Below are 26,418 nucleotides of genomic sequence, written 5' to 3'. Positions count from 1 at the left end.
CCCTACTGTTTTATTTTTTTTTAATTGTGTCAACATAACATCAATAATCAGAAATGAGTCGAATGAAGTCCGAGACTACTCTAGAAGAGCGTAAAATAATTTTCAAATTACACCAAGAGGGCAAAAGTTATGTTGAGATAGCAAAAATAATGGGCAGAGGTAACTCGACTGTTCAATTCATCGTTAAACGGATAAAAGCAAGTGATAATTTATTAAACAACGAACGTACTGGAAGACCAAAGATTTTAACAGTTCGAGAAAGAAAAACTATAATACGTGAAGTGCAACAAAATCCTTAAATTAGTGCACCTAATTTAGCTACAATGTGTAACGACATGTTCAATAAGAAAGTTTCTGTTGAAACTTGTCGAAGAATATTGAGGGGTGAAAATTTTCATGGTCGAACACCGAGAAAGAAGCCCTTCGTTAGCAAAATTAACAATTTTACGAGCAATCTTGTCTTTATCGATGGAATTATGAATAAAATAAAGTATAAAAACATAATCGACGAAATTCTACACTCAAGTGCGATTAAGGAGTAAGACTACTGTAAAAACCTGAAATAATGCGTTTTTTTTTAATGGATGGAAAAGTAAGAGGATAATAATATTCAAGAATGTTATTAACCATGTCGTTAAATGTTTAAACAGAATATTTATTCAAAAATAGAGGAAAACGGCGACGCTGGAGCCATTCTCGCGAGGCGTGTTGAATTTGAGGCGCTTTGCGTCATGCAGTGTAACTGACGCAAAGTATCTGGAAAAAAACAAAAAATTCTCTCATACTCTACATGAGTATAGGTAGAGAAATACGTAGGGGATCTTCGATAACTTAATTTTAACATTATTTATTGAGAAATGATTGTCCCATTTTTGTACAAAATTGAACTTTTTACTTCAAATGCTCGCTAATCACATAGAAATCAATGTTTCAAAAATCCCCTACGTATTTCTCTGACTACACTCATGTAAATTAAAAGAAAAGTTTTTGTTCCTTTCCAGATACAAAATCAGTTACACTGTGTGCCGCGGAGCACCTCAAATTCAACACGCCTCGCGAGAATGGCTGTAGCGTCATCATTTTTCACTATTTTTGAATAAATATTTTTTTTTAAACACTTCACGACACGGTTAATAACATTCTTGAATACTATTATCCTCTTACTTTTCCATCCATCCGAAAAAAAATCGCAAAAAAACGCTTTGTTTCAGGTTTTTCCAGTGGTTTTATCCTTTAAGCTGGGTTCGCAAGATGGTTGCTATTTCCAACACGACAACGACGCATACTACTCAAATTGTTCGTGAGTGGATACTTTACCACGTTCCCCATTTTGTACGTACACCTCCTTAGAGTCCAGATACAAATTCGATAGAAAATTTATGGGCGGAAATAGATAAAAAACTACGTCTAGAATAGTATAGAACCAAGTATCACTTTAAAACTGGTAGAAAGTATGCCAAATCGATTAAACGATGTTATAAGGCATAAAGGTGGACCCACGAAATACTAGAAAATTAATACAAAGTAAAAAATTTACCGTAATATGCGATTTTTTGACAAAATCTACACTGGTACGAATACTTTTGCTATTACAGCGACTGTCACTTAAAATTTTACACCTAGCGGTTCAGCCGATATTTTTTCAATAAAACATGAAAATTGTACTAAATTATTCAAACTCGTATAAAGGCATATAGTGTAATATTTCTTTATTTGATACACAACAACGATATAAAAAAACCTTTAGTAGTACTTAGTAAATTAAATAAAATTTGTACAGAGGAAATAAGATACAGTTTTAGAGTAATATATAATAAAAATTGTTTCTATTAATATTTAGTTGGGTAACCAAATCCATTTTGATCACACTGCAAGTCGTCGAGGAATTGATTTTACTAAATGTTCACAAAATTCAGGTGTTATTTTTAACCATTCTTCTTGCAAAGCTTTTTTAAGGCTTCCCTTGTTTTTAATATCGTGTAACCTTACTTTTTTGTTGAATTCGTTCCAAATATGTTCTATGGCATTGATATCAGGAGATTGTGGAGGCGTTTGAAGAACTTTAGGGCAGTTTATGAGGCCTGCAGAAATATTAAGTAAATTATTTAACGAAGAGCAAGTGGCATCTGTTATTAATGAAGACAGCGATGAAGTCTAAACACATCAGATATGACTTTATTCAATTTACCTAACGATCATTTAGAGGAGTATTAGTACAAAAAAGTTCATATATGTATTAAGTATCGAAAAATATAAAGAATTGTATTAATAACAGGAATCAATATGGGCATGTATAACGGAAATGGCTAACACTAGACCATTTTCTCGTCTAAAATATGTAATTTAATCTGTCAATAGATGTAAATATTGTACACGGAGAATTTCGAGCTCCAATCGTGCACATCATAAACCTTGTCATCATAATATCCGTAACTACAATATGCAAAGACTGCTTATGTTCTTTTTATTGAAGAAGTCTGCTTCCACTATTCAGAGTTATTAAAGGTATGAGATTTTAAAACTAAGCACGTATATTCATTTAACGTAGAAAAAATAAAACAGTAGGGTATTTAAGCGAATACACAGCTAGAGAAACGATGGAATAGAAACTGCGCCATAATTGTTTTTGTGTATATTTTAGGTGAGAATATTTTTCAAATATTTTAAATAGATTTTCATTGCCATATAGTTGAAAATTGAATAAATATATAATTAATAAAATGAAAAAAAGATGCGCTTTAAACGGGGCGCGAACCAGCGTCAAAGATTTTGCAACGTACCCACAGTCAAGTATCTAATTCACTGCACCATTGCACGTCCTGGAAACACTGCTGATACTTACGAATATAACGCGCATAGCATCTTTAATTTGGTTACTTATTTTTGTTTTTCTATTCTGTACACCGTTCTATTCAACATAGAATTGTTTAAAACCATAGAATATAGTTATCCATTAAAGGGAATACAAAAATTCAAAGTATAAATTGCTTATTCACGCGAAAAACGCCGAAAATATCGGAATTTGATTTTTGCTATTACGGCGCACCCTGCCAAAAAATCTGGAAAAATTCAGGGACATAACCAATGACAATATGCATTTACAGTAATTATATAAATCTAGTGTCTCGAAAGATTCAACATGAATTCGGTATTTTTCTGCGTTTTTTTGCGTTTTTAATTTTTCACACCTAGGATTTGGAATCGAAAAATCGGAAAAAATTCTTAAACACGTATCTCAATAATCGCAATGCACCAGATTTTTTTCATATTTTTCGTCCTCGATTAAATAGGGGAAATAGGCGCAAATTCGCTAATCCGGATTTGACCCCCTTATTCGGCTGCTATTTTATGAGCGGCTTCTTTTGAGCAACTGTACCATGATACTTCCGTTTTCTTAATACTCTTCTAATGGTCGAGTCACTTACTTTCTCATTTAAATATTTTTCAATTTTCGACGCTAATTTTGGAGCACTAGTCCTCGGATCATCCTTAATTTCTCTAACAATCCATCGTTCATCCCTGATATTCAGTTTCTTACCAAACCTCTCTTTTAATGTATTTACTACACGATCCTCTTCTTTGTATCGTTTTATTATACATTGAACTGTGTTTCTACTTCGATTAATAATTTTACTAATTTCATTATAACTTTTTGTTTTTATAGTGATAAATAACTAATTCACGCTCTACTACTGTAGTTTGTTGCATTTTCAGTCTTTTTTATTGATCTTTTGGCAGAATAACGCATATAACAATCAGAATGCTGCTAAATCAGCTAGATTCAATCGTTGCTAAGCATTGTTGGACAAAAAGTAATTGGGGATTCACCGGATTTTCAATGTTACCAACAGTGTACGATTTTTACTGACAGCTAAATTTCATACGCAACCTCAAATTTTATTTTATTTACTGAGTACATACTATTAAAGGTTTTTTTTGTGTTGTAAACATTACATTATATGCTTCTATACGAGTTGCAATAATTTAGTACAATTTTCATGTTTTATTGACAAAAATATCCGCTGAACCGCTAGGTGTACGATTTTAAGTGACAGTCATTCTATGTACTATGCAGAGTAAAGTCAATATATTTTTGTTATCAGTTAATCAATTTTGTTATAATTTGGTATAAATAAACTTTATACATGTGTTCATGTATAGCAAAAAGTTTATTGCAAAATCTTGCATGCATCGTTTGATTTTAACAAATTTCTTCCATAAGTAATGAAGGTACGAATACTTATGGGATTAACTGTAGACATGTCAATAAGTCCACAAATTCTTTGCATTCTGTCTTTAACTTGTTACTTAAAAATGAAACGTAAGGGCAACCTTCAAATAACACTGCCTAATTTACGGTGATATTTATTTCGAAGCTCAGATCACTTTTAGAAAAACGAAATCCCTATCAGTTTTAGTTTTTGAAACTAAACCAATTAATTTCCACAAAAAGTGTATTAACCGCTTAACTGTTTTACCCGAAATACATAAGTCGGCCACATAGTCACCAGAACTTTAGTGACTAATACAAAAGGAGGAATATAACATTTAACACATTGACTGCCACGTCACCCACATATGGGTGACACGACTTTACACCAAGCAGTTAAAAAAATTAATTCTCAAGATTAGATGTAAAAGAACATAAAGCTAGGTGGAGCCCTTGAATTTTAACGAGTCTGTGAAAATAAATTCCATGCCAAATTCTTGGTATGCTAGTTTCCAATTGTCTAAAAACAAAATTTAATTTTCTTTTTAATTTGAGGGGTTTGGTCTGGCAGTCAACGTGTTAAAGTAGAAATTTTGTAATTTATGGTCTAATTTATCCTGTGGGCGTTGAATCAATATAATTTTTACCGATATTCACTTACCTAAATTATTCTTTATTTGAAATTTTTTTTTCAATACACGGTATTCGGCCACTCTTGGGAAAAATTTTAATGGGAGATTCTGGAGGTGAAAATAAGACGAAAATCAAGAATGCCAATTTGTTGATTGAGTTACATATATTCATTGATAGCAAGAAGTTTATTGCAAACTCTTGATTTGATTTTAACAAATTCCTCCCATAAGCAATAAGGGTACGGATACTTATGGTGTTCACTGTACATATGATGCATGTATCGGAGGGTTATCGCTGCGACTGCTTGTACACATAATAACGACGCGTTTTAATATAATATTAAGTGTACAAATGAATAATCCAAATTGTATTAAGCTGTTATAAAACCTTAAATGCACCCTTTGATTTCAAGAAACAAGCAAAGATGGTACGAATATTTATGAGACGGACTGTATATTCAACGTACAAAACAGAAAATTGGAATAACGAGGCTACACTTGTTAAGAATTCTAATATACTAAAATTAGCACATTTTAACATTCGAGAGATAGGTATTCGTGAAACAAATCTGCTCGTTTCTGTGATCATCATTTAATTATTTTATAAACAATTTAAACGAAAATTAAATAGTATACGTTTGAAAAATTATTTGTAATCGAATCGAGCGTCAATGAGGTTAACTGGAAAAAGAAAAATAAAAGACATATTCACGTGTCAAGGAGATGGAAAAGATTCTTTTTGCATTGTCACGAAAGAGTGATGTCATATGCTCGTAGAACATCAAAATATCGAACAGGAAAATAAAAGGGTAACGTCGTGTCTTCGCTGTGAATTACACGTGTGCATTCGAACCGGTTGGCGACACGATCGATGCAGGCGATGACCTGATTACTGTGAATGTCGGTGCACGTGCCTGCACCGAAATAAAGCAACAGAGAGAGCCACGGACACAACTTTTCGTCTCCCCTCGACCGGTTGCCCAGCTGGTTTGACCTCGGATTTCGTTGCACCACGTGTGACCATGAAATAACACTGATAATCGCTGCAAGAAAAAAAGAGGATAAAGACGACGCCGGTGTAGCGCGCCGAATACACTAGAAATATAAAGAACTCCAAAACGGCTGATATCGTTTCATAAATCTTTGTTTATTTATTAATCTTACAAGTCTAAACCGCAAAAAGACGAATTCTTTATGTGCTAGTATATTCCCCTGTTAAGTATGACGGATGGTTGAGGTTTACATTAAGGCATTTATCAGACAAATTAGGGCTTTTCAACAATTTGACGTGGGTATTTATTCTTTAAAAGGCAAATTATTCTTTTACGCCTACAATTCTATTCTGAAATGTGTACAACCAACACGTTGTACAATTTGTAGTTTTAAATACTTTTATGAGGAACTGTATATTATTTTTAACAAATGTGATGTACAAGTATTTCATTCAAAATGTATGCTTGCGTACTTTAAACAACAATGAATAGAAATACGTAAAAGACAAGCTGCAGTTAAAACACTGTTACTAACCCTAACCTTAAAATATCATGATGGGATTCTGAGATACAAACAATTATGGAAATTAGTTTGGACAGAGATTACAGTAACAAATAAATGGTTACATATGTTTTATTTGTTATTTTTAAATTCTATTTAGTTAAGAATTTTATCAATTTCGGTTTTCACTGAGTGTTTTATTCAGATCGGGATATACGTAAAATGATATAGAAGAAAGAATATGTCCAACTATATCTGAAAGCTGATCTATTGTAAAAGAGCTCAAGTGTGAAGGGGATAGGTCTAACAAAAGATCACGAAAAAAATTCGAAATTTCAGGGATTCGAGAATCCTACTTTTAGAAATGAAAAATGGAAATAGAAATATTAAAATGTCGATGACTATTAATTTATAAACGAATAAAGAAATCACTTGAAGATTGATTTAACTTCAGATAACTAATGTTTTGGTGGGGCCCCTTAATTCTCCATCCTTGTATCCGTCATTGCACATAAAAAAATGCAATTTTTTGACGATACAATAAAAAAACAGGGAAACATAGACATTGTTACTCACCATACAAATTTTAAGAATTTTATGAAGTTCAAAATTAATTCACCAGGTGGCAGTTATGCCATTTTTAATTTTTAAACAAAGAACACGATACCATCTAAACGGACGACACATTTTGAATTATTAATGAACTTAAAAAATAATTTTCGATAAGCATTTCCTAGAGTCTATTCTTTTTTCTGATATTATGAGTTTAGTAAATAATTTATTCATAAGGTCAGTAACAGCTTTTAAATTGCCTTGGAAAATGTATTTTTTTGAATTGTTAACGTTAGATTTGCATCAATTGATGCATGGGTTTCGGATTTCATACTTGAAGTTACAGTCCTCATGAATATTATTTGTTAGCAATTTATTTTAAAAACCACATTTTAATGTAACCCGTTAACATGAGTTTTTCTAAAAGTATGTGTAACCGATATCTATAAATTTAGTGTTGATCAATATTCGTTCCAAGATCGACTTCTTTACGGACATTCTTTAAGTCCGTGCATATTCGCGTAATCTTCCCCGTTAAATGTAAGCTATTGATGCACGTGGCGCAAGATAAAAGGAACCTAACGGCAATCTTGACTCGTGACGAATATGTCGCGATAATTTATGAGGGGAACGGTCGTGATATATCATACGTGTAGGATGTGTGTTGTTCGTGTATTCGCACCCAGGCGAAGCGGTGGCCCTGCAATATGGACGCCCGTCAGAAATTACTTCGCTGTATCGCAGAGGGGTTGCATCGAGGGGAAAAAAGGGCGAGAGAATTGGGTGGCCTTCAATAAGGGCGCACGCGTTTCTGAATATTTAGTCCGTTCGCGTTGCAGCGTTTTCGAAACTACCGGATCAGGACCGTTGCAAAACAGGAGTAGAAATGGCACGTGTCCTATAGGGGCGCCATGTTACAAACGCACAGAGGCAGACATCTTCAAAAATAACTACTAAACAACGAGATTTGATTTGGTGGTCCACGCAATTGTTTCAAGTTATAACTCCGTTATTATTCCATTTACGAAAAAATGCCAAAGGAGAAAGGTAAATGGTTCGAAGAGCACTACATCTGTAGGCCTTTAAATTTTTGTTGGATGCAGCAGTACTTACATGTGCAATTAACAATTGCATCATTTCTTTAAATAGAAATGCATATTTTTTTTTAAATAGATCGATTCTTCTGTTCATTCTACGTATAAAATGATTAGGGCACCATGGCAAAAAAATTATTAGATCTTGAGATATTTTCAAAAAATGTCTTTATTGAAGAAGATGCTCAAACACTTCACGACTAGGTTGTAAAGGTAAACACTCTTTTGACATCGTTATCATAACAGAAACTGATTTGTACGAGTAAGCATTTTATCATTCAACAGCAATTCATATATCGTAACTCGAGTACGAAAATTAAGAATTTGAAAAAGTGCGGTTTCTAAAAAATAAGTTTTGCAATTACGTTATCGCAACAAATACATCAATACGTTGGCCAGCCCGTTCACCTGATTTAAGTCCCCTTCGCTTTTTTCTGTGGGGTTATTTGAAAGATAGAATTTATTCAAATCCCATAGATTCTGTAGAGAATCTGAGAGAAAGAATCATATTGGAATGTGCAGCAATAACTGCAGATAATTTAAACGCAGTTATGCAAACAATAAAAAAACGTTATCAGAAATGTTTAGAATGTAATGGAGAAGCGTTTGGAGCATCTTCTTCGATAAAGACATTTTTTGAAAATATCTCGAGATCTAATAATTTTTTTGCCATGGTACCCTAATCATTTTTTACGTAGAATGAACAGAAGAATCGATCTGTGTAAAAAAATATGCATTTCTATTTAAAGAAATGATGCAATTGTTAATTGCACATGTAAGTACTGCTGCATCCAACAAAAATTTAAAGGCCTACAGATGTAGTGCTCTTCGAACCATTTATCTTTCTCCTTTGGCATTTTTTCGTAAATGCAATAATAACGGAGTTATGACTTGAAACAATTGCGTGGACCACCCTGTATACATTGATTCACGAAACAATAAAAAAAATGTATTTATTGAACATTTTATGGGTGGCTGGTATGTCCAGCGCTATATTTAAGAATGTACAGTTAAATTTTGAGAGAAAAATGTCAAGTATTGTGGATCGTAGAACATTTATATACAGGGTGGGGCAATAACTACGTCCACCTTGAATATCTCCGTTATTTGTTATAATATTAAAAAATGTTGTATACAAAACTTGCACGGTACAGAGGGGGGCACATTGCGATATAAACATTTTTCGTTTGGGTGGAGGCATAGAGGAGATTTCAAGGTCACCATCATTTCTTTAAATGGGATCACCCTTTTTGAAACACCTACAATGATAGTCCCTTTCATTATGAATTCAGTGACTATAATTGTTCAAGGTCATTCAAGGTCACGGTCGGAGAAAATGTATAAAAAAAAATGTGTTTCATAAATGTTCAAAATGATGGCCATTTACGTTGATACATTGCTGTAAACGGGCTCTGAAGGAATGTTGAACTCTGACAAGTATATCCGAGGTGATATTCGCAGATGCTGTGATGATCCGCTGATACATATCTTCAACTGTTGGAGCATTCGCGTATACGGTCTTTTTTAGCAGACCCCACAAAAAGAAATCCAGTGGATTTAAATCAGGCGAGTGTGCTGGCCATGAGACAGTACCACCTCGTCCAATCCATCGGTTTGGAAACCTAAAGTTCAATGTTTTTCTCGGTACTCGTGCATAATGGACCGGACAGCCATCATGTTGGTACCACATACCATAATTATGTGGTTTTGTAGAGGGACATCTTTCAACAAAATTGGCAGATCTTCTTGCAAAAATTGAGAATATATAATCAACAGACCAATAATGGACGTTCCGTAAACAAGACGTTAGAAAAAAATGAACGATTTTGATGTAATCCCCATTGGCAAAAATTAATTCGACATTGAAGGGCCTTAGTATGTTTACTACAAGTCTCATTTGCGATAAACGTATTCTGCTTTCATATTTTGCATCTTATACATTTTCTTTGACCGTGACCTTGGATGACCTTGAATAATTATAGTCACTGAATTCCTAATGAAAGGGACTAACATTGTAGGTGTTTCAAAAAGGGTGATCCCATTTAAAAAAATGATGGTGACCTTGAAGAAATCTTCTCTATGCCTCCACCCACACGAAAAATGTTCTTTCCCTCTGTACCGTGCAAGTTTTGTATATAAAATTCTTTAATATTATTACAAATAATGGAGATATTCGAGGTGGACATAGTTATTGCCCCACCCTGAATAACATGTCAAAAAGTTTTTCCTTTAAATCAATTTGTTTAGAAGTTATAAGCTTTTGAACCACAATAACCATGCTGTGCCAACACTTATGTCCAGTACTATACATCTTGTAGTTGAGTTACACTTTATGGATACAACATTTTCGGTTCTACTATTTGAGTCGGTCTTATTTTATTTTATTAATAAAGAATAATATTTAATTTTTTTTATTTTTCGTGAAAATTATAAAGTATCAGTATGTAGAGTAATAATTTTTTCCCAACCAAATTCCTTATTCTGTTATTGTATCTAGGCAGCAATTCTCACAATACAATCTGTACGATTTTCGCTATGAGTGACTGTGTGTTGACTTAGTTATACATATAATATCTAAAATTTTTAAAAAATTTTGAAATTGTCTCGAACGTGAATTTATAAAAACTTTGAATATTCATAATTGAAATTTCCTCAACGTTTTGCAAAAATGGACTTCAAATTCGGAATCCTTACTCAATAACCTTAAATTTGAACTGTAACTCATGTACATTCACAATGTAAAATTAGTCATCGAGTGGTATTTTTTAAAACACTATGCAACGTGCAGATCAGATTTTTCTCGTATTTAACATATACAACATATTTTACTTCTTTTTGCTTGGTCTTTACAAGTTTTTTTTGTGAGCTTGAACCTCTGTCTAAACGTTCCGTTCTGTCTAAAAATCGACCTTGTTTCAATCATACTCAAAATATTGATGAAATAATTCTCGGATGCTTGGACTCATTAACAGTTAGTAACGTAATTGGAGGAGGTAATTGGAAATAGGTTTATTTGTTCCATTATAAACGACAATGAAGAGAAATGTTTTCTTTGTTGGACAGAGTGATTCAAGAAATAACTTCACGATTCCACACAGCTTCCTCAACTTGTTGAAAAGTATACCTTTTTTATCCTGATGAATCTTTTGGGTGATCACGATGGTACTGATAAGAAAACATTCCTCGTTAAAGAGTATTCTACTGTAAAACGCGTATTTTTCGGTCTTTTTCGATAATTCTTTTACGTAGAACTATACAACTTCCTTTCACATTTGTAACAAGAAACAATTTGATAAAATGTACAAAGATGACATAAAAGAGTATAAAATTCCAATTATGTAAAATTAAACAAGTCATATATTCAACTTGTCTTGCTTATTGGTTTTTATTAATTCAATGTTTACGTGATTATTATTTGGCCAACGACTATACAAAAGTAATACAGTAAGACTAAAACCGTAAGAGAATTAAATTATTTACGACAACGTAAAATATTTATGTAAACGATTCATAGTTGAAACACTTTTCATAAAAATATTCTCGAACGATGATCGTAAACGTGTCAACATTTTATATTAAGATATACTTCGACATAAATAACGCGGCTATAAATGACAGTGTTACACGTGCGAGCTTTTTGAGATAAAAGTTAGATAGAAACTGTGCAATTGTTCGATAACGCGACGGATACTGTAGCAAAGTTACGAGTGCAAAACCAGGGGGAAGTGCAAGGTCTTTGTCAAAGAAAGGCGCACGTGTCTCCTATATCGCCGATATCGCTGTAAATATTTATGTACGTCTGCACACAGGTGCCTTGTACTCTTAACCTTAACGATAGTTCTCCAAGAATTAATTCTGAGTCAAAACAATGACAGTATAGAAGGTTGCAAAACATGTATGGCATTACTTGTGCATGCTAAAGGCAGGTAAACACCAAAAGTCTCTTGTCAAAAGTGTTTTATTCTTCATTTTATATGAAATAAAATCGTCTAATTGAAATAATATTATTCGAAAGGGCCGTATAAGGGGGTCAAATGTGCCCTTGAACCAAATTTGACATACGATGGATCCATCGATAGAGCATCGGAATCAAACATTCTGTGCCTTTCAACCCTCTATCTCGTTCGGAAGGGCAGTTATAGGGAAAATTCGGATTAGCGAATTTGTGCCTATTTTCCGTATTTAATCGAGAACGAAAATTATGAAAAAAATCTGGTGCATTGCGATTATTGAGATACGTGTTTGAGAATTTTTTCCGATTTTTCGATTCCAAATCCTAGGTGTGAAAAATTAAAAACGCAAAAAAACGCAGAAAAATACCGAATTCATATTGAAGCTTTCGAGACACTAGATTTATATAATTACTGTAAATGCATATTGTCATTGGTTATGTCCCTGAATTTTTCCAGATTTTTTGGCAGGGTGCGCCGTAATAGCAAAAATCAAATTCCGATATTTTCGGCGTTTTTCGCGTGAAAAAGCAATTTATACTTTGAATTTTTGTATTCCCTTTAATGGATAACTATATTCTATGGTTTTAAACAATTCTATGTTGAATAGAACGGTGTACAGAATAGAAAAACAAAAATAAGTAACCAAATTAAAGATGCTATGCGCGTTATATTCGTAAGTATCAGCAGTGTTTCCAGGACGTGCAATGGTGCAGCGAATTAGATACTTGACTGTGGGTACGTTGCAAAATCTTTGACGCTGGTTCGCGCCCCGTTTAAAGCGCATCTTTTTTTCATTTTATTAATTATATATTTATTCAATTTTCAACTATATGGCAATGAAAATCTATTTAAAATATTTGAAAAATATTCTCACCTAAAATATACACAAAAACAATTATGGCGCAGTTTCTATTCCATCGTTTCTCTAGCTGTGTATTCGCTTAAATACCCTACTGTTTTATTTTTTCTACGTTAAATGAATATACGTGCTTAGTTTTAAAATCTCATACCTTTGATAACTCTGAATAGTGGAAGCAGACTTCTTCAATAAAAAGAACATAAGCAGTCTTTGCATATTGTAGTTACGGATATTATGATGACAAGGTTTATGATGTGCACGATTGGAGCTCGAAATTCTCCGTGTACAATATTTACATCTATTGACAGATTAAATTACATATTTTAGACGAGAAAATGGTCTAGTGTTAGCCATTTCCGTTATACATGTCCATATTGATTCCTGTTATTAATACAATTCTTTATATTTTTCGATACTTAATACATATATGAACTTTTTTGTACTAATACTCCTCTAAATGATCGTTAGGTAAATTGAATAAAGTCATATCTGATGTGTTTAGACTTCATCGCTGTCTTCATTAATAACAGATGCCACTTGCTCTTCGTTAAATAATTTACTTAATATTTCTGCAGGCCTCATAAACTGCCCTAAAGTTCTTCAAACGCCTCCACAATCTCCTGATATCAATGCCATAGAACATATTTGGAACGAATTCAACAAAAAAGTAAGGTTACACGATATTAAAAACAAGGGAAGCCTTAAAAAAGCTTTGCAAGAAGAATGGTTAAAAATAACACCTGAATTTTGTGAACATTTAGTAAAATCAATTCCTCGACGACTTGCAGTGTGATCAAAATGGATTTGGTTACCCAACTAAATATTAATAGAAACAATTTTTATTATATATTATTCTAAAACTGTATCTTATTTCCTCTGTACAAATTTTATTTAATTTACTAAGTACTACTAAAGGTTTTTTTATATCGTTGTTGTGTATCAAATAAAGAAATATTACACTATATGCCTTTATACGAGTTTGAATAATTTAGTACAATTTTCATGTTTTATTGAAAAAATATCGGTGTATAGAATAGAAAAACAAAAATAAGTTACCAAATTAAAGATGCAATACGCATTACATTCGAAAATACCCTGCCAAAAAATCTGAAAAAATTCAGCGGCATAACCAATGACAATATGCATTTACAGTAATTATATAAATCTAGTGTCTCGAAAGCTTCAATACGAAATCGAAATTTTTCTGTATTTTTTTGCGTTTTTAATTTTTCACATCCAGAATTTGGAATCGAAAAATCGGAAAAAATTCTCAAACACGTATCTCAATAAGAACAATGCACCAGATTTTTTTCATAATTTTCGTCCCCGATTAAATAGGGAAAATAGTCCCAAATTCTCTAATCCGGATTTTCCCTATAACTACACAAGGACACGTTTGACCCTCTTAGCAAAATATTAATTTGAAATGACGAAGACATCGCATAATGATATTATTTCAATATTTTTTTCCGATTAAAATATACATGAAAAAATAACATTTAATTTCGTTCTACATGTATAACACTTTTTACTTTAACGGCAAGCGAAGCAAGTTATTAGAACAAAGTAATCGTAAAGTGTTCAGCGACAACTATGACGATAAAGGAAAATTACAAAGCACGTTCTAATATAATGATTGGTAATGGGAACTATATGACTCTTCGGTTAATTCCTGAAATGTTTATTCATCATGACGTGGAATAAACGGAACTTGTAAATATCGTTCAAGAATTCTACTAATTAGTGACTATATAATATATTTGTTACGTTATCATATTCTTGTATTTTAGTGTATGTTTTATATTTAATTATATATTCCATATTAATGCATTTTATTGTATACTAATACATATTACGAAAAAATAATTAGTATATTATTGTTCATGTTAATTTCATTTGATTAAAAATTTTATTTGACACAACTATTAGAAATAAAGAATTATCATAGAATTATTGTTATATGACCAGATAGTATAGTAATATTTCCGTTGAAGCATTACTAATGCAACGAATATCAAACAATTGATTTAATACCTATTGTGACAGGTGCAAAAAGAGAATCAATTAAATACAAACGATACGTCATGGCTGGCGTTTATGCGAATCTTTTGTAAATTAACATTAAAAGAGCTCGTAAATTCACTTAGCGACCATACACGTTACTTAACTAAAACATTAAACAATGTCATTTGGAAAGTTTGTCAGGTCTGAATCGAAACGTTTCTACTTCGACGGCAGGAAATTTACAGAAACAAGATTTGCGATAAATATCGATTTATCCGAGTTGAATCTGTATTGTGAATTGAACGCGATTCATTTGGACTTTTATTTTCGGCTGATCGGAACCGGATTCGATGTGCGTGTGCGCAAGCGCGGGACACGCATGCGCGACGGTATGCGGAGAGTATAAAAATTTCACCGATACACGTGCTGAACTTACAGTTCAGCGGCACGGTTATATTTATCGTTACGGCCATTCACGGCCTTCCTAGATCGTTACACGTGGAATGCAACTTTCGTGCGAACGATCACGATTTTTCGCCCGGTTTACTAGCAAAACACATCCTGACACGTGCGTTGAAAAAATGTTCCAAGAGAAAAATAACATCAGCGTGATGACATTTATGGATGACAACAATTAATCGCTGTGAAAGTTAACCATTTAATAATAACAACGATTAATGGAATTTTCCTTCTCCGCTGTTCGTCCGACAGATTATATGGCCACTATGTTTAAGCATTTAATTTATCTATAAAAACATCATGCTTATAGATTAAAATATTGTACAAATTCGTTACGAAAATATTACATTACACTACAATTTTATAAAACAATAGAAACATGTTACAATTTCGAGGAATGAATAATTAGAGACAACTTTTAATTAACTGTATACAGAGTGTTCGGCCACCCCTGGGAAAAGTTTTAATGGGAGATTCTAGAGGCTAAAATAAGACGAAAATCAAGAATACCAATTTCTTGACTTAGGCTTCGTTAAAAAGTTATTAAAAAATTAAATTAAAAAATTTCAAATCGTACTAAAAAAATCATTGTCGGTTGCAGGGGTCAATTACAATCATTTTTAATGAATAGGCATACCCCCGAAATTTTAACCATTTTCGAGAAAAAAATTCAGTAGATTGACAAATTTTTTGACGAAATTAAAAAATTTCAAATTGTACTAAAAAAAATTATTTTCGTGTGCGGGGGTTAATTATAATCATTTTTGGTGAAAAGACACACCCCCGAAATTCTATCCATTTTCGAGAAAAAAATTCCTTACCGAAAATATAATCTGAGGCCTAGAAATGGTTCCCCGAAATTTCATGCGTATCTTTAAAATGTCATAACTTCTGAATGGATCGGAGGATTTTAAAGTTTCCAAATGCAAACAACGCGTATTTTGATTCAGAATATGTAGAAAATCCAAAAATAACCGAAAAGTTGCTCCTTAAGCCCGTAAAGTGAGAAAAACCCCATAAAAATGATCCAATTTTCAAATCGCCATAACTCCTACAATAATGAACATATTTCAGTGAAAGTTTTTTCTGGAGTAGAACTCACGGGTACCTACAAAAAAGTATTAAACAATTTTACTGTAGCGGGTTAAACAAAATTATTAAAAATGAAAAACGAATTTTTACGAAAAATCGACAAGCTAACCTAAATTTTTTGGCGAAAAATAAAATTTCAAATCGTTCGAGAAAATTTATTTTCGGTTGCAGGGGTCAATTACAATCATTTTTTATCAATAGACATACCCCCGAAATCCTACCCATTTTCGAGAAAAAAATTCCAGGTGTGAAATTTTTCGACAAAATTAAAAAATTTCAAATTGTTCTAAAAAAATTAGTTTTGATTGCAGGGGCAAATTGCAATCATTTTTGGTGAATAAACATAGTACGGGTGGAACTTTAAACGTTAATAACTTTTTAACAAAGCTTCCATCAACAAATTCGTATTCTTGATTTTCGTCCTATTTTGTCTTCTAGAATCTCCCATTAAAATTTTTCCCAAAAGTGGACGAACATCCTGTATGTACTACAGACACAAAGTAAGACTCGACTTGCTGTTAAGAATTAAGAAAAGTAATACGATTTGTTCCTAGTTAATTAATATAAATTTTCTTCAATAATAGTTTTAATAAATTAAACAATCACTATGTTAAAGTATTTAATTTATGTATAAAAATATAATGTTTATAAGGTAAGTGATTATAAAAAATTGGAAATGGAAATGCCAAACTACATTAAATATTATAGAACTTTGAAAGGGCGTTATCTTATTCTCTAAAAATCAATACTTGGCGACAACTTTTAGCTCACTGAAAAATGATATGATATTTTGTATCTATCTAGCAATTTGTAGTTTTAAGTTAATTAATCTTAACGTTTAAAGTTCAGAAAAACGAAACAAATTTATGAAGTGCAAAAAATGTCATGTATTTAATACCATACCGATTCTACAGAATGTCTAGCTTGTACTCTAACTTCTATTAAAGTTTAACTAACTCCGAACAGGAGTGTAACACAACAAAAGAAAAGATATGCGAAATTTGATCGCTCTTATTTCACCTTGACTTTCGCACAACATTTAGAAATATTAAACAAATATATTTATTATTAAATTTTATAAATGTTTTCAAGTATACACTTATATGTATAATCAAATAATTAATGTGACGACTGGGATATTGAGAAGTCGTTCGAGGAGTGTATACAATACAATGAAATTCTTATGAAATAGTTTTATAATATGAAAAAAAGTTATTTAATAATAGAAAAAGTTAATTTTTAAGTGGATAATAAAAATATGTATAGCAACCGAGGTGTTGGTCGAGCGCTTGTGAGAGCGCGAGCCCTCTGGTGGCGAGCGTGGGAGGCGACGCCACACGTTCAATACAACTTTGGTAGTTTGAATTTAAAATTGATTAAACTACAAGCACAAATTTTAATTCGATATCGTATTCATGAATAATATTAATTATCAAATGTTTAATCATGCACTTTATACTTTTCCTTAGTCGTGATCTAAAAAAACTCTTAAACTCTAAAATATTTACATGCTGCACATCAAGCTCATAATCATTCAAATGTAATCATATTTGGTATCTTTTTCATTGTAAGAACCTCATCGATCCAATTAAAGGAGTAGTTTATTTTCTCAGTTGAACTTTACAATTGCAAGATAAACGGTAATATTTCAAAAGTAAAAGAAAACGTGACTTATAATTATTTTGTTTATTCATAAAAGAAGTAAATGACATTAGGACTTCCATTTCCGGTGTGAAAGTGTAGAGACGGTTGAGTGAACGGTGCGAGTGAAAGAGGTGAAAAAAGGGGTTAGCAAGTAGAGTAGGGTGTGGGAAGTTTGAGCGGAGGTCGGGGGTGAGCAGGTTGTGAAGGGTGGGAAAGGGTGTGGAAAAGGGCTGGGTGGGAAAGAGGGAAAGGCAGGCAGGGAGCGAGCATTTTGAGGTTAGGGCAAGGAGAGAGAGAGTAGAGCGGGAGAAGGATAGGCGGTAAAGCGCTGAGAGAGAGAGAGAGAGGTAGGTGGCGACATCGGGCGGCTGGGAGAGAAAGGAAGTTAGGAGCGGGAGGTAAGGAAGGGAAAGGAGCGTTTGAGGGTAGATAGGAGGCTGAGGAAGAAATGGCGGGAGGGAGAAAGGGTGGAAAGGTGGAGGAAAAGGGTGAGGACAGGGTGATAGGAGTGACGAAGGGGGGAGGGGAAGAGGAGGTGAAAAAGAGAGGCAGAAGGACGAACGCGGAGAAGCTGGGGAGAGAAAGGAGTCTGAGTGGAGGAAGCAGACTGGAGTTAGCGGAGATGTGGAAGAGGAGAAGAGAGAAGGAGGAGGAGGGGCGGGTGGAAAGGGGAGGGGGGGAAGAGGCGTTCATGAAGAGTAGGAAGGTGCTGAGGTCGCCAGTGAGGAATGGGGCGGGGGAGGACGGAGCGCTGGAGAGTTTGATCAGAGAATTGAGGGAGGAAATGAGGAAGGACTTAGGGGAGGTGAAGGTGCAGGTTAGGGAAGCAAAGGAGGAGTTGGGAAAGGTCAGAGGGAAGATGGAGGAATGGGAGGAGAGGTGGAGAAGGGAGAGGGTGGAGGTGGAGGATAGAATGGCAAGGTTGGAGGAAAAGATGGGGGAGGCGGTACTGAAGGAGGAATGGAGAAGGAAAGTAGAGGGGAGACTAAAGGTGATGGAGGCGTGGGGGGCGCAGAAGGGGGCAGGAAGGGAGATGGGAGAACGTGGGGATAGTGAAGGGAGGGAGGGGGCAGGGGAAGAGTGGGAGGCAAGGGTGCAGGAGCTGGAAAGAAAACTGGAAACGAAAGAGAGGGAAGAGAAAAGAAGGACCGTAGTAGTGAAGGGCGATGCAGAGGGCAAAAGAAATTCTGGCGGTAGTAGGAATACAAGGGGGAATTGTGGGGGCGAGGGAGGTAGGAGGAAGAAAGCAGGAAAGGAGAGAGGTGATTCTGGAGGTGAGGTTGGAATCTATGGAGGTAAAGAGGGAGGTAATGAGAAACAAAGGGAAATTAAGGGGAAGGAAGGAGTGGTTAGGGGATGACCTGACGTGGAAGGAGAGGAGGATGCAATGGCAGTTAAGGAGGATAGGAGAGGAGGAAGTAGCGAAGGGAAAGAGAGTAAGGGTAGGGTACGGGAAGATGGTGGTGGACGGAACAATGTGGTTCTGGGACGAGCGGAGGGAAGTACTTAGAGACTGGAGGGGGAGAGAGAAAGAAGGGGGAGAGAAGGAAGTAAGAGGGGCGAGTTTGGAATGAGGCAGAGGGGAAGGGGATCGGGGAAAAGATAAGGGAGATTTTAGACGAAGGAGGGGGAGGGGAGGTTTGGATAAAGAGGCTGGAGGGTAGGAGGAGAGAGAAAGAGGAGGAAAGGGGTGAAGGGGGGCGTGAAGGAGGGAGGTAAAAGGAAGGAATGGAGTGAAAGAGTGGAAATGGAAGTCGAAGGCGGGGAGGGCGAGCGGAAGTAGAGGAGTAGGGGAGAATTAAGGAGGGAGAGAGAGAGAGAGCGAGTAGGCTAAGAGTAGCGTAAGAGTAGGCTAGTAGGCTAAGTAGGCTAAGTAGGCTAAGTAGGCTAAGTAGGCTAAGAGCGAGCGGAATGAGAGAAAGGGGGAAAAGCGTGCGGAGCGGTAGTGTAAGAGTAGGATAAGTTAGGTTAAGGAAGGTTTGTAGAGAAGAGTGTAAGATAAGGAGTGCTTGTAACCCTAAGGGGAAGCAATAAAATGATACAATACAATACAAAGTAAATGACTTTACTTAAATGCATATAAAAAAAATTTATTTTGTTTATATTATTTATAATTTTCATTTTGTTTTTTCTTATTGTTAGCATAGAACCACTGAAATATTTGCATCATTGTACAAGAAAAGACTTGTATTACGGATTCACAAGTATGTAATGTATTTCTTCATTGACGACCAGAAGAAAATATTTCACGACACGTCCATCGCGTCGCACCACGTGTCGAATGCTTTAAGAAACAAAATCTTTTTATTCAAGCATGTGGCTATCGATATCAGAAACTCATAAGAATGACAGGATTGCCCGCGTGACAGCATTATCGATCATTTATTACTGTTTCACGAGTTATACAAGGTCTCGCGCAAGTTATATTCCAAATTTATCACCCTCGAAATTACCATTTTACTGTCACGCGTAATCTGTCACCAGAATTTTAATTACGAGCTTAATTAGGAGCGCAACTCGTGTCTGCGTCGATCAAGATCCTTCTAGGCGTGAGAAAGATTATCGAATTTTATGCCTGTTTCCCGATAAAATTGCTCATAACTTCGATCATGAAATTATAGTCCGCAATATTTCTCAATCATTAGTCGAGCGTTCGCATTATGAGATGTAAAGTTCCCTCTTTTATCAAAACTATTAATATCGTAAACATTACTTCGGATTCACGAAAGTGCATATTTACAATATTTATTTTTTTCAAAAATTCAATTGCACGAGCCAATTTTCTTGCAAATTATATCAAATGATATTAAGTAGTAAAGAAGTTTAAACTAATTTAAAATTTTAAGAAAAAATATTTTTGAAAATGGGAATTACATTAAACTCCATAAGTATATCGATCGTTATTGATAATGATCATAAATAATATTGACATATACGATAATTTCCCTGACAATACTTTTATTTCATTTCATAAATTAACTCGCATGAAATTTGATTCAATTAACTAAAACTAATATATTTACAACAAACACAGTTCTTTATACAACTTTTCATAGACCCAAAATAGTGAGAATTCGTTTAATTATACATTTCTTAATATACGTCGAAACTACATAATTCCATTATAAGTTTTTTTTTATTAATATTACACTAATAATTTTAAATTTGTATTAATTATTTCTACTAACGGGGCCTAAAATTCTTAATCACCGAAAAATCTATAATAAAATGCTCTTGACCTCAACTAATTATACAATATAATTTTATTATAATAATAAGAAACGACTATTCCAATTTTAATCTATTTTTCTCCTATTTTATTCTTGTTTACGGGGAAAATTATTTCCTGCTGCTAATACGAGCAACCTTTTGACGCGGTTGACGAAACAAGGTATCCTGATGACCGGATATTTCATTTCCCTTCGATTGATAAAATTCAGGGGTTCGGTGATAAATTTGGGAACGTTGATTATTAGTGTAGGCGTAATACAGTTTGCTTGGCACGTGGATATTACGTAAGAAAAACATGTACACCAGAATCTGTGCTCGGTAATGGCTATTACAGGCGAAAGTGTTGGGCCTATAATTACGTAAGAAAATTAATTAGTTCGGCGATATTAATTCGCAAAATTCAGTTTCGCCGGCATACTGTCTACTTCTATGGTAGATACAAAATAACGAGTCAACACTCTACTTATACATATATGTACATGACCGTTCCACTATCTCCTATGTTAAAGTTAAAACTAGGGAATCTACGAATAATTTCGTATTTTATACGCAAGATATGCTCAAGCAAATATAATAACAGTTTTATTTTATGCTAATTAATTAACTGATTACAAGATTTTATTTTGTGTCTCAATTTTGCACCGTTACAAAACGTAATCGTATATAACAATGCGGACAAAATTTACTATTTTGTCCATCAGCCTTTAGCAACTACAGTTAAGGACAAAAGTAAGTGGACATTTAATCACTATAGCATCATAATTACAGGTTTAAGCTTTATTTAACATTTATCTTTATAGTATATGGATTGTTTAAATAACATTTAAAATAAATACTAACACTTTAATGGCCGCACGTCTACGTAGCCGAACGTTGCCAGGGGCCGGCAATATTTTTAAAGAATTAATTTAAAAAAACTTTATTAAAATTCAACAAAAAACAATAACAATTTATCAACAAATTTAATATTTTTCCTTTGTGTGATAATTATTGAAGCAATCGTCTACATGTAACGATACTTGACAGGTCTTACCCATAAAATATGTAAGTTTTCTAATTTTATTCGAACAGCAAACATGACAATCCCTTCGTATAATCAATTATATTATATTTATACTTGTATATACAGTGCCGAACAAAAGTATTGGCACAGAGCGTATTTTCAAATAAAATGTTATGTAACTGTGAACAAAGCATAATATCTCCCTTATTTTTGGTAGAAAATATAAGTTTGAGGTTTGAACTTTAAGTGTCTCGCGAAGCAAAGGGATTAAGTAGACCTGTAATAATAAAAAATAATAACAAACACATACAGGGCAGTTTTCGACGAAACAAAAGTATTGGCACACTTACTATTTTATAATACAATATTCAATTTAATATTTTGTTTGTAACCCTTTTTGTATTATTACACTTTGTAACCGATTAGGCATCGAATGTACTAAATTTTGTGTTACTTCTAAACCTACTTCGTTCCATTCCTTCATAAGTGCATCTTTTAATTGCTCCTTTGTCTGAATAAAGTGTTTTCGGATCCTTCTTTCTAACTCATTCCATATGTGTTCAATCGGATTTAAATCCAGCGATTGAGGAGGGGTTGGCAATGTATGGGGTGTATTAAAAACGATCCATTGGCGGACAATATAAGCAGTATGCTTGGGATCATGATCTTGTTGGAAATAGTACAGTGAAAACTCGATAAATGCCCTCAAGAGCTGTTCCATAAATGATACATTTTTATCCCCACCACTAGGGGGATCCCCCTTGAACCAGTGAGGCGAAGTGTAACCGGAGACGTAGCGGCTTTCTTTAAAAATCTTTATTGCCTTCGTCATCTTAGTTTAAATGTCCCTGTCAGTGTGACCACACTACTGTACAAGAAGAGAGTTTTTTATTTTTTACTTTTTTTTAATAAAAATTTTACTATCATGTGGGGAAGATTTTTCTAATTAAAATGAGACTAAACACGATATAAATCGGCCAATATTTGTTACCATAATATTGAATTAAATATTGTGTACTTACTCGTATCTTCGCAAGGTCAGTGGATTGGTACATTTATCGAACAGTGGTAGCTAACGAAACCCCCTATTTCATAAGTGTTGCAGTTTTTGATCACTTACGAAACGGTGGAACCGTTCCGTTTGAAAATAGCTACCTCCCGTTCGATAAACGTAGCCAGCACCTCGATGCGTCGTTCTTTGATATTTCCGAACATAGAAAAGGACAGCACAAGAAGGATAAATAAAGAGAGAAAGACTCGCAAGTACAATATTTAATTCAATATTATGCTACCAAATATTGACCGATTTATATCGTGTTTAGCCTCATTTTAATCAGAGAAATCTCCCCAACATGATAGTGAAATTTTTATTAACAAAAAGTAAAAAATAAAAAACTTTCTTCTGTGCAGTAGTGTGGTCACACTGACGCGTATATTTAAACTGGGGCGATAAATCCGAGTTTCAGTCCCTCTTTCTTCTTTAGCTACTGACTCTTTCTACGTTCGAAGCGTCGGCAAACTACAATCAAATTCGAAAGACGATTCTCCTATTCCGTAAGTGTTGCTGACCGGACCCGGAGTAGCGACATTTATCGAGTTTTCATTGTACTTACTTTTCCCCAAGATTTAATTTTTCCACACTTTTTTAAAAGTTTTGTTTCAAAATATTTAAATATACAAATTTATCCATAATACCGTCTATAAAAACTAGTTCTCCAAGTCCGGTGGAACTCATACAACCCCATACTAATACACTATCACCCCCGTGTTTAACAGTTGAAACTATGTTGTGTGAATCCAACTCGGTATTACGCTTTCGCCATATTCTTATTTGACCATCAGATTTAAAAATATTAAATTTACTTTCGTCAGAGAAGAGTATTCTGTCCCAAAATTCTAAATTTTTGTGTACATACATTTCTGCAAACTCTAATCTGTTTTTTCGATTAATTTTGCTGATCAATGGTTTTCTTCTAGCCACTCTTGAATTCTACCCGGCACTTTTAAGAACTCTCCGGATAGTTATAGGATGCACATCTACCTTATTTTCACTTTTCATTTGTGCCGCTATTTCTGTAGAGGCAACTTTAGGATTTTTTTTTTTTACAATCTTGGTAATTTTTCGTTTTGATCATTTCTGTGGACGACCACTTCGCGGGAGATTTTTTACATTTTGTTCGCCAGGAAACCGTTTAATGATATTTCTTACGGTGAAACGACTTCTATTTACTATTTTAGCTATTGCAGAATATGAATTTCCCTCTTTTGATAATTTTAATAGAATTTTTCTCTCTGAAATTGTTGTTTCTCGTGTTTTTCGATACATTGTTGTGTTATTCACTTTATTACAGGCAAACTTAGTAAGAAATAACAAATGGATATCAAATTGAATCTCGGGATTTCCCTGGATACAACAGTCATGCCAATATTATAAATATTTACATAAGTGTTTCATAGAAATATTAAATTTACAAGTGTGCCAATACTTTTGTTTCGTCGAAAACTGTCCTCCGTGTATTTGTTACTATTTTTCATTATTGCAGGTCTACTTAACCTTACAAACTTATATTTTATACAAAAAATAAAGAAGACATTGTGCTTTATTCACAACTACATAACATTTTATTTGAAAATACGGTCTGTGCCAATACTTTTATTCGGCACTGTACATACTTCAACAAATTTTTACAGCTTGGCGAAACATAAATAAGTACACGTACATCATTTTAAATTAAAAAGTAGACTAGTTTCGTCAAACGGAGATCTGAAATATCACCCAATTTTTAGTGCTTTGAACTATGTAAACCTCTGTAAACATACTTATACGTTAAAAGGAAGCGATGTTCTAGGTGGGACAAAAAATTTTCGCAATCTCAATGTACACAACCGGGCAAGATAAAGGGAGATTTAATAAATACGGCGCAAATAACCGTATCCACGTGTTCACTTGAAAATTATCATTAGACGTGCTTAACACATCTATCTGGTAACTACGCAGACCATCGGTGCAAATATAACTAACGGCCACGTAAAACGAAATTTAATACTACGACGTAAATAGCAAACGGAAGTAAGGGTGCGAACAATGCTTCGCGGAAACCACATTCATACACGACAAAGTTTCCTAACCCTATTTAGTCTCAACTCACAATCAGTTACCCTATTTATTCCAGCGACATTACAAATTTAAAAATACCTTGTAGTAGAATATGTTATTATAAAATTTATTATAAAATATTACAGTTTAAATTTCTTGTGCTTCAAATAAAAAATAACTTGATAATTTCATCGGATCAGATAATAAAACATTTATTTAAAATATAACTTGGGATTAATTTCTACTCCAGTCGACTCAAGCAATCTTTTTATTCTTTCGTACTACATATTTAGAATGTTTTTGATGTGAATATTTTAATGATATTTATTAAGAAACATAAGAATAAAAATTTTAATGGAAGATTCTAGAGGCCAAAATAAGACGAATATAAAGAATATCAGTTTCTTGACAGAGGCTTCGTTAAAAAGTAATTAACAATTAAATTAAAATTTTTCAAATCGTTTTAAAAAAATTATTTTCAGTTGCGGGGGTCGGTTACAATCATTTTTTGTCATTACACATACCCCCGAAATCCTACGCACTTTCGAGAAAAAAATTCCTTACCGAAAATCTAATTAGGTGCCTAAATTTTTCGACGAAAAAAAAAAATTACAAATCATTCTGGAAAAATTATTTTCGGTTGCGGGAGTCAATCACAATCATTTTTGGTGAGTAGACATACCCCCGAAAGCCTGCGCATTTTCGAGAAAAAATTTCAGTATGGGCGGAACTTTAAACGTTAATAACTTTTTAACGAAGCCTCCATCAACAAATTGGTATTCTTGATTTTCGTCTTATTTTGGCCTCTAGAATCCCCCATTAAAATTTTTCCCAGGGGTGCCGGAATACCCTGTATACATATAATATTGTATTTTTTGTTTTATAATAATTTTTTGATATTCTTATGTTTCTTGCTAAGGATGATCCGAAAATTGAAGTCTTAATTTTAAATATAAATACTGTTTGAATCGACTAAAATACAAATTAACTTTTTCATTCTACGATTTTTAATACCGCAAAGTATCATAGCATAATACTAATAATGTTGCAAAATTTATACAATTTTTATGTTTCTAATATCAGTTTTAACACAA

At 33.7% G+C, this 26,418-nt stretch overlaps 1 protein-coding gene across 2 annotated transcripts in view; it reads right to left on the bottom strand.

Moving 5' to 3' along the window:
- The window catches only part of LOC122404173, a 53,756-nt gene that overhangs the window by 19,537 nt on the left and 7,801 nt on the right, over positions 1 to 26,418 (bottom strand). Inside the window, exons 1-2 of one of the 2 annotated variants that reach the window (XM_043408101.1) lie at positions 6,308 to 6,361; positions 5,696 to 5,885 (exon numbers count right to left, since the gene is read on the bottom strand). The exons of the other annotated variant lie outside the window; for it this stretch is intronic. The gene's annotated coding sequence lies outside the window, so the exon portion shown is untranslated. Of the gene's footprint in view, positions 1 to 5,695; positions 5,886 to 6,307; positions 6,362 to 26,418 lie in introns of those variants that run through there. 2 annotated transcript variants of the gene reach the window in all.

Source organism: Colletes gigas, unplaced genomic scaffold (assembly GCF_013123115.1).
Source record: "Colletes gigas isolate AHSC1104 unplaced genomic scaffold, ASM1312311v1 Colletes_gigas_Sc00113, whole genome shotgun sequence".
Classification (NCBI taxonomy): domain Eukaryota; kingdom Metazoa; phylum Arthropoda; class Insecta; order Hymenoptera; family Colletidae; genus Colletes; species Colletes gigas.
This window is presented reverse-complemented; position numbering and strand designations above follow the sequence as displayed.